Source organism: Ascaphus truei, chromosome 2, assembly GCF_040206685.1.
Source record: "Ascaphus truei isolate aAscTru1 chromosome 2, aAscTru1.hap1, whole genome shotgun sequence".
In the NCBI taxonomy this organism is placed as follows: Eukaryota; Metazoa; Chordata; class Amphibia; order Anura; family Ascaphidae; genus Ascaphus; species Ascaphus truei.
This window is the reverse complement of record NC_134484.1, coordinates 388,266,896-388,279,349: the sequence shown is the minus strand read 5'-3', so window position 1 is coordinate 388,279,349 and position 12,454 is coordinate 388,266,896. Positions and strand designations below refer to the sequence as shown.

At 39.6% G+C, this 12,454-nt stretch overlaps 1 protein-coding gene across 2 annotated transcripts in view; it reads right to left on the bottom strand.

Moving 5' to 3' along the window:
• The window catches only part of AGMO (alkylglycerol monooxygenase), a 367,919-nt gene that overhangs the window by 52,773 nt on the left and 302,692 nt on the right, over nt 1-12,454 (bottom strand). The gene's annotated exons all lie outside the window — the stretch shown is intronic.

Sequence of the window (12,454 nt, the reverse complement as noted above, 5' to 3'; positions counted from 1 at the left end):
ATATCTTCCTAAGAGCGGAGACTGCACACTCTTTCTCACGAGAGATAGACAAACAAATCAAAGTAGGTAGGCCAAAGTTAAATTAAGTATATGTGTGCAAATGGTCTAATTGATTAGAGTCAATATGTGTTTTATGTCAACTAATGCATTTTGCAACCTGGTTTTCAGCTTGACACCATGAAATGAAAGAAAATGGTTGAATATATGTTATAAGGGATTTCATCTTTAATTGTGCATTGAAAATAACATTTCATTAGAGCAACACTCGATTAATTGATCTTGTTTAGAAAATTAGAACAAATAAAACAAACAAAGCAATTCAGTTTGAGCAAGATAGTGGAGTGTAGGTGTTTTGGAAAGAAAGTGAAAACTCAAGAGAGCAAAACTCTGGAAAATGCAGTACTTTTGTTGAGAAATGGCTCGTTGACAAATAAAGGAGGTGGAAAGAAAAATGTCTTGTGGGTGGAGAGCATTCAAGAAGTTGAAGGTCACAAGTTAAAATGTTTTTTTTTTTTAGCCAAGAGGGCAATGAAAATACAGCATACAAGGCAAAGTAGAAGTGTGATAAAGGAGTGGGATGTGGAAATATAATCCTTTTGTGAAGCCAAAGCAATTTTTCTTTATTACTTTTTTTAGAGTTGTTTCCATGGAGCATTTTTTTAAATTCAATATAACAGGAAACAATAAAACCCATATATAGAGAGAACACATTTTATATTTTTGGGATATATCATACAAAACATTTGAAGAAAACGGCCTTGTGTGGCATTTTTAAAAGTACTTTAAATTTAGCCAAGAAAAATGTTCCCTAATATTTATTTCTTTACGAAAAACTTTTGTTTAGATCTTTAGTAATGTTACATTACAGATGTAGCAGGACTTAATATCTCAGGCACCGAGGCAAGCTGCGTGACTGGCTCCACAGGATTATCGCTGTTAAGTGTTCAATCCGGAAGCACGGAGCCCCCCTGCAGCAATGTCGCGGCACACACTGTCACCGGAGCCACTGCTTTTTCAGCTCAGGAGACAGTAAGTCCTACTATATCTCTAGGTTGTCTCTCTGGCTTAATAGCTGAAACAAGCAGTGCAGTGATTTACCATAATTCAGTCTTGAAGCACTATCTCAAGTATCCTGAAGTCAAATCAGAATAAATGCACCACATATCAAGATTTAAAGGACCAAAAGTTTTTTTTTTAACAACATTTTTTCCCATCTTTGGATCTGCTACGCTATTACAACCCAGCCCTGGGCACAACTTCTAATGCTTTCTACACAATAAGAGCTAGACTTCTCACAGTCATACCAATTGCACCTTTGAAACATAGGCTGAGTAGTTTCCAAGGTATTTATTTAATACATATTTTACAAGGAGATTATACATTGAGATTAACCTCTCATTTTATGCACTGGAATACAGCGATTACAGGTATAAACATGTTTAAACTACGAAAGCAGAAGTCTTGAAAAATCTTAAACAGGTGGCAGTTTTGAGAGACTCATGTAAATTGTTCCAGAAGTTAGGTGCCTGGTAAGAGAAGAAAGAGCAGCTATTTCTATATTGGACCTTGGAATCGTATACAGGCTTCAGGAGGATCATCTTCAGGTGCTAATGTAGGGTGGGAAGCCTTAGTAACTTGTCCAGAATATAACGATAAAAAAGTGTACCTTGAAACTGGAATCCAGGGATAACCACCCCAGTCGAAATATGGTTAATATATCGCAATGATGGGTACTGCAGTTACTGTACATACGGAAAAACTGGAGATGAGGTGAATTTGGGATGCAGTACCATACACTATGTCCCCATTGTTTGCTATAGATTTTGGATATCAACGTGTCAATATACAGATGTAACAGACGCTATTGCTCTTACTGCTGCATTGTAGCAGGACACACAATGTACCAGTGGGAGCAAGCAACATTGTCTCTGAATTACACGCATGTGAAAAAGGGACAGGACTAACATATTATTGCACCTGCTGGTTTACACACCTTCTGCACGTGGTTCTTTGTTGCTCAAGCTGTTGCACGAACAGTAAGCAAAATAAAGCACAACAATTTTCCTGGATGGTCTCCGGGGCCCATTTCAAATTCAAGGGCCACCTCTCATCCCAACTTCTGACAGCATTTGTAGGAGACAAGTGCAGAGGTACGACAGTACCACTTAGAAACCAAAAATAGATTATAACTTCATAACAACTTTGTGGGTCTTTTAGGAGGCTCCAAGTGTGACACAAGAGCACATTCAGATACTATCAAATTGTAAAATAATGTTGTGCTGTTCTGTGGTATGATTGTTTACTTAGCTTCTGAGAGATAAGAGAGACAACTGAATATAAGAGAAGGACTTCTGGTGCTATGTACAGCAGAGAAAGAAGGTACTCGGGTACTGGTATAGCAATTACAAGGCCCTGGTGCCAATTTTATTCTGACAATGAAAGATTTAAAAGTATGTATGCATAAATCACCTACATTTAACCCATCAAAACATATCACTGGCATTAATTCACAATGGTCCTAGGTGGGACTGCAATAATAATGTTTCACTAATAACTACGTACGTATGGACATAGAATGAAGCCTTTCGACCAATATACTCTGATTACCTTGCATTCATTGCTTTATATCCTTTTCCTCACAATACCATGCTCTCAGAAACACACCAACATTATTTTCCCCATGAACCTTGTGTTTACCATTCTTACGTCCTTATATATTGTAAGCTCCTTGGAGCAGGGCTCTCCTTACCTACGCAACCAGTGTATGTTTATCTTGATATTTTATTGTTTTGTTTTTCTGACTATTGTACTGCACTGCGGAATATGTTGGTGAATCATGCATAAATAATAGTGTAACCCTTCTTACACGGCTCTAAAAGAGATCAGTTCAGATTTGTTATATACAATAGCAATGCTGTAGAGTCTCTCAGGCCTTCATATGGTGCTGGATACTGTAGGTGCAGGCTGGGTATGGATGAAAGTATGGAGGAAAATATGGGCGCCAGGAACTTTTATAAAGCAAAGGGTGCTTTGTTGACAGATGTCTAAAACACTTCACATGTATCGGCATACATTGTATCTCGAAAAAATTTGTGGCAAATAATAACGCTCTGAACTTCATCCCATGGTAGTTTTGGGTCCTATCCAGGGAAGATAAGTGACTTAATTGAAAAGAATAGAGTGGAAATAGCTTGCAGAGAGGCTTGGATGTGATAAGAACCTGCTGGACAGGTAGGGGCAATGTAAGAACAGGCTGCAGAATAGGCAACCCTATGAAGACAATAGAGGTCCGGCCGGGACTGGAACTATGGACTATGGACTATGAGACCAAGGACAATTTGCATATCTGTCCCAGAAACGTAGGTTTCCTGTTCCTAACAGGTGCTAGCGTAGAAGGGGCACATTACTAACGAGAAGACAGCAAAGGATTCCAGGACACATCTTAATACAGATTCCTAAACACATAAACCTATGTACAGGACTCACAGTGAGGAACCTTGAAGAACCTGCTTCTAGAACATAAGGGGCAGTTATGTATAACCTTATAGTGACATCATACATCACATGATGGGAATTGGAGTAACTTGAGTGAGCCCACACAGTTAACCCCCAAGGCAATCAACCCTTTACAGAAACTAGTAGTCCTCCAAAAGGGGTTACAATAGTAATAATACATAATAATAGATGACTATTACCCAACCTATCTCAATTAAAACTAGATCCAAAAGTTTAGAGAGGTTACACAGCATATGGAGGTTACAATATGGTATAGAGAAGTTACATTTTTCATGCACAATACATTTTCTCTTGACAAGAGGCTTTGTGGTGCAAATCTTAAGGATTTCTCTATACAATTTTGTCAGCCGTTATTATTATTTTGATATTGGACTTTGTTTCTTGTATTTAATGTTTTTGCAGTCTTAAGTATCCTGTTTGAACAAACTTTTACGCAGAAGGCTTTTATACCAAGAGAGTCACAAAGGTGGACCCATTAAATAAATCACATTATTTAAAAAATATATACATTATTTTACCAGCTTGAATTAACTTCAATGCATGTTTGCTTATAGTGAACAACGAAATGTTCTCTTTTTTTAAAGGGACATGTAACCTTTTATGGTATGTGTGGTAAACATACTAAGTCCCGAAGAAACATTAAAATATAGATTTTTTTTTACTCATTTTAAATTGAACCTAGAATAAAAATAACCATAGTAATATTGTTTTACCCCATCCCATAGAGAAAAACATGACTATAAATTTGCAAATCTTCCAGTTTGTTTAAACAATCAAAAAAAAGTAAATATTTCACAGACAAAACTAGCTGTTTCTTAGTAAAGAGAAAAACTGGCAAGCATTAAGGTGAAACGTCTGTTTGTTTTTTCTTTAAGGTGGAAATGCTATGTTATGTTATAAATTTAAACAACCAGTCACCAGGAGAGACTCTAGTTTTGTATAGAATGAAAAAAGCATGTTCATTTGTAAATGAACAAGCAAAAACAAATAAACAAATGGAAACTGTTTAATTTGTTAATTGGTTTTGCATAACATAAATTAGTTGAAATTGTTTTTGTTTGGCTTTCCATTGCTCACATTATCTCATTCTATCTATGACCTAATTTTTTATTTATATAAACTCTATATTAAAAATATACACGATTGGGGATTGTAGATATGCAAACTTTTCGCAAGTGTTAGCGAACTTTGTGAATTTCACACTTTTTAGTTTAGCTAAAAAGTTTGCATTGATCCAAAGGTTTATTTTCGCTTTCAAAATTCAATTAAACTTTTTTTGAACAACGTGGACCATTTCGCTAGAACCTTTGGCGTCAAAAGATAAATCAACAATTTGACAGGTTTTATCATTTCTTTTTTTCTTTGTGGTTTATTTGAAACAGTGGTTAAGTGAATCTCAGCTAGTTCACACATCTTTTTGTATTCTTACTTAATTTTACATCTTCGCTTTTATCAAATCTAAAATATACAATTTTTTTGTACTGAAAAAAGGGGGGTTTGTCTAAAAAAAAATACCACTGATAGTTTTATAGTATTATTAAATTCTGAATCCTGGTGATCTTTTTCCTCTCTCAATCTGTTTACAATTAATGCATATTTGAATCCAGAAACAAAAGAAAGTTAAAGAGGCTAGAGAAAATAATTATTTAATAAAGAGCACTAATCCGACATAGGAGCCTATGCAGGAAACGGCGAAAATCCCTATCTCGCCAGGTTTTCGGCAAATATGCCTACAGCAATTCTGTAAATGCCGAAAAGCTGGCAAGATGAGCAAAATTCACCATTTTTTTTTTGCCTGAAAATAAAACTCGCCGCTTGTGTGGCGAGAAGCAATATCTCACCAGTTTTAAAACCTGCTGTATTCTAGTAGCGTCGATCAGCATCTCGGCGCTGATCGCCGCTCTAGAATAGAGAAATTTTCTCCAAATCTATCTCGCCAACAAAAGTTGGCAAAAAGCTGGTGCTGAGCGGCGATACGGGACATTGAAAAAATCAGGCCCTTTCCTGCGTTGGATTGATGCCGGGGGCTCCAGAGCTGATACCCAGTAATATCAGCACCGAAGCCCCCCAACCCCCCCATGCATCCGAAGCAGGAAAAATACATTAACAGCCCACTTCGTTACCTTAGCGGATAACCACAAAGGCAATGAAGGGGTTAACCATCCAGTACAAGACTTATTGTGGGGAGCGGGGGTAGATGAAGGGGGTATTTGGCCTTTGGTGGGTGTTTATGGCTTGCGGGGGGGGGTTGCGGGTGGACTTAACCCCTTAATTACCTTAGCGGTAATACCGCTACAGTCAAGAAGGGGTTAAGCCCTCCAGCTTCCCACCCGCAAGCCATAAACACCCACCGTTGGGGCAAATACACACTGCACCCATCCCTGCTAACCGCAATATATATATATATATATATATATATATATATATATTACACCACTAACCCCTTAAGGTCCGTAACATTTTTGGGATGCACAGCAATGACACTAAAGGCCGGCGGTGGCCCTCGGGTGTTCCCCGCAGGTGTCCCCGCTTGCCGGCAGTATCAAGTCTGTGCCCCAAAAAAATAATTAAAAAAGGCATAAATAGTTTTACATAAATACACTAATTACCCACCCCAGTGAGGCATAACCACCATCACCCCTACACCGGGAGGTCTACCCTCTCTCCCTTGGGGATAATATCCCATACCCACATTCAAAACAATATACACACCTGCAATAAAAATAACAATTATTAATAAACTATACATAACCCACCCACACCATATAGCAAATATATTGTATTGTTACTTAACCCCTAAATAACAATAACGGTTAATAAGCGCTAAAGTTATTAATGGGTTAAGCCACCCTGCACCCATTCATTTGTAGAGTGGCTTCATCATTCACATTATATATATATATATAACACATCTCATAAGAGAATACAGCAAGCATCTATCCAAACCAGTAAATATAATATTTTAAATATATATATATATATATATATATATACAAATATTTTAAATATATGTATGATTAAGCAATCTACAAAGAAATGGTAAAGTATATCCATGTACAAATTTAAAACATACGATCTCAAATTGACAACATAACTGCCAAATTAAAAACAAAGCCAAATAAAAATTAAGCCACCCTGCACCCATTCATTTGTAGAGTGGCTTCATCATTCACATATTATATATATAGATATATAGATATATATATATATAGATATATATATATACTGTATATTTATATATACAAATATTTTAAATATATGTATGATTAAGCAATCTACAAAGAAATGGTAAAGGATATCCATGTACAAATTTAAAACATCCGATCTCAAATTGATAACATAACTGCCAACAAAGCCAAATGAAAATTAAAACACATCTCAGAAGAGAATACAGAAGCACCTATCCAAACCAGTAAATAGCAAATTGCAATACAACATACAAATGAACAGTGTGTACATGATGCAAATATTATTTCCATCATGTACACAATAGCAATCAATGGTCCAAAACAAATACACAATTGAAAGTAAACATTCAATATAAACAAAGCAAGTAGACAATAATAAATTACCAGCACACAATTTATGCCATCCGAAATACATTACAAGCAAATCTAAACTAAAAACCCTATTCAATATTGTTATGCACAAACAAAACCATTCCAAAAAAAATTCTATTTCTAACTAACACGATTATACACAATCTACAGTAACTTCACCAAAGAAGCCACAATAAAAAATTAAGGCAGGGTCCCAACATACATCCATGCAATCATATTCATCTGAAATGACATAAATAATTCAAAATAACATGTCACACACACAATTATAACCAAACAGGGAAAATACTTATACAAGACATAACAAAATGCAGTTAACATTTGCAAAACAACCCTTTAATAAACATGTATGTATATAGCTCCATAGGGATATATATACATACATGGGCATTAAATGGACATTAAAAAAATAAATCTGACATGTTAGAAAAAAAAAAATTCAGTTACAACTTAAATAAAATCGTGGGAACTAAATCAACGATCTCATTGGCTCTAGTCCCATGTGACGGCGCCATTTTGGTTTTGTTGACGTCATGTTAAAGGGAAATGAAGCACAGCCATTCTGATTGGCTGGCTTAATTTCCTTTAAATGACGTCATCATTTTCTTTTCCTTCACCAAAATCACATGCTTTTCACGGACCAATCAGGACCGTGAGAACCATTTGATGCAAAATGTGATGTCATAGGCCTATAAAAGCCTATGTCGTCTCATTATCCAGCTAGACGCCGTGGGGAGAGGAACTCCCCTCAGAAGAAGATGGACAGTGCGTTGCAGAAGAAGAAGCCAGAAAACCCCGAAGACCCCGCAGACGGTAAAGAAGACCCTGAAAAGAAGACCACAGACGGTATGGATTATAAAGACAAGAAAGAAGACACCACATTGGATTACAAAGGTTTATTATTTTATGGGTTCCTGTCTTTGGATTTGTTACAGACATAGCGGTTCCCCTGGAAGTCAGTCATTGGTCATCTGATGGTAAGTAAACTAAAGAAATGTATTTTATTTAAGTTGTAACTGATTTTTTTGTTTTTTTGTAACATGTCAGATTTATTTTTTTAATGTCCATTTAATGCCCATGTATGTATATATATATATATCCCTATGGAGCTATATACATACATGTTGATTAAAGGGTTGTTTTGCAAATGTTTACTGCATTTTTTCATGTCGTGTACAAGTACACTGGCGACACACTTTATCGCAGTGCGGCCAGATCCGCAAGCCGGGAGATTTCCCGGCTTGCTAGTGGCCGCCCCTCGGCGTGCCGCGCGTCATAGACGCGCGGTCACGCGTCTTCGGGAGCCTGCGCCCCCTGCACGCGCGTCCAGGGCTCCCCGAGGGAGCCCTGGTGTCCCGCGATCTGCGGGACGGCGGCAGGGGGTTCCGGGGGACCCGGCGGACCCGGCAGCGGGAGGGAGAGCGCCCCGATCGGAGGGCGCTCTTCCGCTGCTTCGGCGCGCGCCCGTCACACTCGGGCGCGCGCCAGGCTACTGCTGCGGCACAGAACGGGCAAATGCTCGAATAAACTGTGCCGCAGCAGTATTTTCCCTGTTTGGTTACAATTGTGTGTGTGAAATTTTATTTTGAATTATTTATGTCCTTTCAGATGATGATGATTGCATGGATTTATTTAGGGACCCGGCCTTAATTTTTGATTGTTGCTTATTTGGTGAAGTTAGATTGTGTATGATCGTGTTAGTTAAAAAAATTAAAAATTTTTTTAAATGGTTTTGTTTGTGCATAACAATATTGAATAGGGTTTTTGGTTTAGATTTGCTTGTAATGTATTTCGGATGGCATAAATTGTATGTAGGTAATTTATTATTGTCTACTTGCTTTGTTTATATTGAATGTTTACTTTCAATCGTGTATTTGTTTTGGACCATTGATTGCTATTGTGTACATGATGGAAATATTATTTGCATCATGAACACATTGTTCAATTGTATGTTTTATTGCAATTTGCTATTTACTGGTTTGGATAGATGCTTGCTGTATTCTCTTATGAGATGTGTTATATATATATATATAATGTGAATGATGAAGCCACTCTACAAATGAATGGGTGCAGGGTGGCTTAACCCATTAATAACTTTAGTGCTTATTAATCGTTATTGTTATTAAGGGGTTAAGTAACACCACAATATATTTGCTATATGGTGTGGGTGGGTTATGTATAGTTTATTAATAATTTTTATGTTTATTGCAGGTGTGTGTATTGTTTTGAATGTGGGTATTGGGGGTAGTAGGTATTGTCACCAAGGGAGGAAGGGTAGGCCTCCCGGTGTGTAGGGGTGATGGTGGTTATGCCTCACGGGGGTGGGTAGTGGGGGGGTGTATTTATGTAAAAGTATTTATGTGTTTTTTAATTATTTTTATGGGACACAGACTTGATACTTCCGGCAAGCGGGGACACATGCGGGGTACACCCGAGGGCCACCGCCGGCCTATAGTGTCATTCCTGTGCCTAAAAAAATAACTTTGGGTTATTTATATAAGGTGGGTATAGGGGTTGTTGGGGGCACAGAGGTTGATTGTGTTGTGTATTGCAATGTTTATTGGGAGCAATTGTCCCCAATAAACATGCAACTATGACTTAACCCCTTCATTGCCTTAATGGATATCCACTAAGGTAATGAAGCAGCATTACTGTATTTGTATTAATAGTGTACATGTGCAGAGGGTCTCCGGACATGAACCGTGTTGGTTTTATGTCCGGGGACCCCCTGCTTCCCGAGATATAGGCACGGTTATGGGGTGCCGGTATCTCCTATGAATGGAAATGTCCCGTGTTACGTGATCGGCCTATCTCCATGCATAGGAGATACCGGCACCTCATAACGGGGCCTGTATCTCATGAAGCAGGGGGTCCCCGGACATAAAACCAACGCAGTTCATCTCCGGAGACCCCCTGCACATCTACAATATGAATACAATTGATATGTCCACATATTTTTTTTGCCGCCGAGATTTGTGCAGAGAGAGGCGGATCTCGCGCTCTGCTGACAGATCTCGCCAGAGCTCGCCATCTCTCTGCCGGATTCCTCTCACAGATATGCGCACCTTCCTGCATACTGCGAGGGGAATCCGCCAAAAACATGGCGAGTTCTACGTCTGGCGAATGGCCATTATCGCTGTTTCCTGCTTAGGCCCCTTAGTTTGTGCAAATGTGGTTACAATTTAATACTTTATTTATTGAGATTAATAGATGCATGAATAGAGTGAAAAATCCCCATGAGTATCATGCTTTATGGCAATATTTAATAAGCATTGTTAAGCCATAAAAACCATCTCATCCATTGATTTTAATGGAAAAAGAAGGTAACAAAAGCACACCCATGCAAACAAATGTAAAACAAAGGTAACATATATATTAGTGGTCAAATTGCCTGTTAACCATTGGGAGCATGTGCGTTGATTGGAACTCACTGCCTATGTATTTTAAATATAAAATTGATCTATACTATTATATTTTTCTCTTTTTATATTATTGGGAGGTCTAGTCTAACTCCACCACATCCAGTTCCAGATCAGTATTATCTGATATATGCCTGATTCAATCCACTACCATGTGAGTGTGGATTTTAAAGTTTTTTGATCACATTCAAATCTTTGCTTTTAGCACGTTTGCACTATGTATATTTTCTGCTTTTTTTCATGATACACAGTCCCTTGTGCTGTGAAAGCTCTTGCTATCTTACATACTGTATATATATATTAGTAGGTAGTACAGTATAAGTTTCAATCCACATTCAAGGCAAATATAATAAAATTGGAAACTGTTCAGAAATACAAGAAAGCTAAAAGTAGTGACAACTGTACAATGACGTATTGATGTAATCAGTGTCATGTAGCAGCATACACGTGACACTGTTGAACCACATCTCTACTAGAGATGTACAAAGTTTTCACCCAAACCATTTGACATTTGCCATGTTTTTCAAACATCTATACCAATTCTCTTATTGCTAAACTGGGTATCCAAGAAGAAAAGTGGGGGCAGTTCTCTGAGACATCACCAGGGAGACTGTTGCCTGCTTGGGCTACCAGAAGAAAGGTGGGGGCAGTTCCCTGAAGCGATACCGGGAAGCCTGCTGCCCATCCAACTAAGAAGATGGGGGGATAGTTCTGTGAGGCGACACCGTGGAGACTATTGCCTACCCAACTCTAACCCTAGGTATGATGCGGCAGGTATCTTAGGAGGGGTGTCCGCGCCACGGTTCCATAACCTCTGCTGGAGGAGCTGCCGTCATACCCAAAGCAGCCCCCTAAAAGGGAGCTGCATCCTGGACTGTTACAATCATAAAATGGCGGTTCCCACTGAAAACGGGACCCGCATGGCACTGGACTATCTAAAATGACGTCTCCCGCCGGAAAAAAGGGAGCCGCATATCTATTTGCAAAAGTTGTATGTCAGTTGCAAGCTCTTGTTTTTGCTCTGCCTCCAAAAACAGTGCAAAATTCTGTAACCACGCCCCCTTCTCTCTCTGGATCAACCAGGGGGAGGAGCTGGGCGTGACCAAGCCAACCCTGTCGAATGCGAGGAGCCAGACACACGTGCACTCACTAGCTGCCAGACATGTGTGTGCGGAGTTGCTTCCTTACTACTGAACAAGATGGCCACCGACTTTGGCACAAATTATGAACTATTCTATCCGGAGTCACAAGGTCCCTTCTATGGTTCCGGTGCTGCATCTGGTGGGGTGAGTCATGAATCTGAAGTAGACTCTCTATGTAGGGAAGAGCGAATGGGAAGCTCCCTTTCCAACTCTGTTGTGTGGAATGAGGCCCTCAGCAATTTACCTGCTGCCTGCCATGGCCGGAGTCCTCTGCTGCCCCATCCAGAGTGACATCAGAGCTGCCCAGCCCATTGCCAGAGATCAGCAGAGAAGGCCCGTCTGCCTACTGTGCGGTAATCGGCCTATCTTCTGCACCAGCCCACTCCACAAGGGAGGACTCTGCAGAGGGAGCGTCTGTTTCCTGTTCAACTGACGGCGAGGGTGCAACAAACTCAGAGGACCTGTCGGTGCCTCCCACGCTCCCAAGTTGGAGATCGTCCTGTCGGTTCCTGACTCCGAGGCCAGCACCAAGCCAGAGGTTCTGGAACGTGACCCACGATGGGCCCAAGACCAGGAGGCGGCCACTCTATACCTACACTGGAGCTAGGAGATGTGCGAGGCCCGTGGCCTCTGTATACATCCAGGTGTCGGAGAGGCACTTTGCAACACTGGGACTCGCGGAGGAGTTCCACAAAGTAGTACCAGTACTACTACCTCCTACGCCACCGCGGTACTAATTTCATCTCCACGATCCAAGGGAGTTGAGTGGGTGGAGCTGTCCGGCCAGATGGACTTCCAGACTGCTACTACCTCCCCG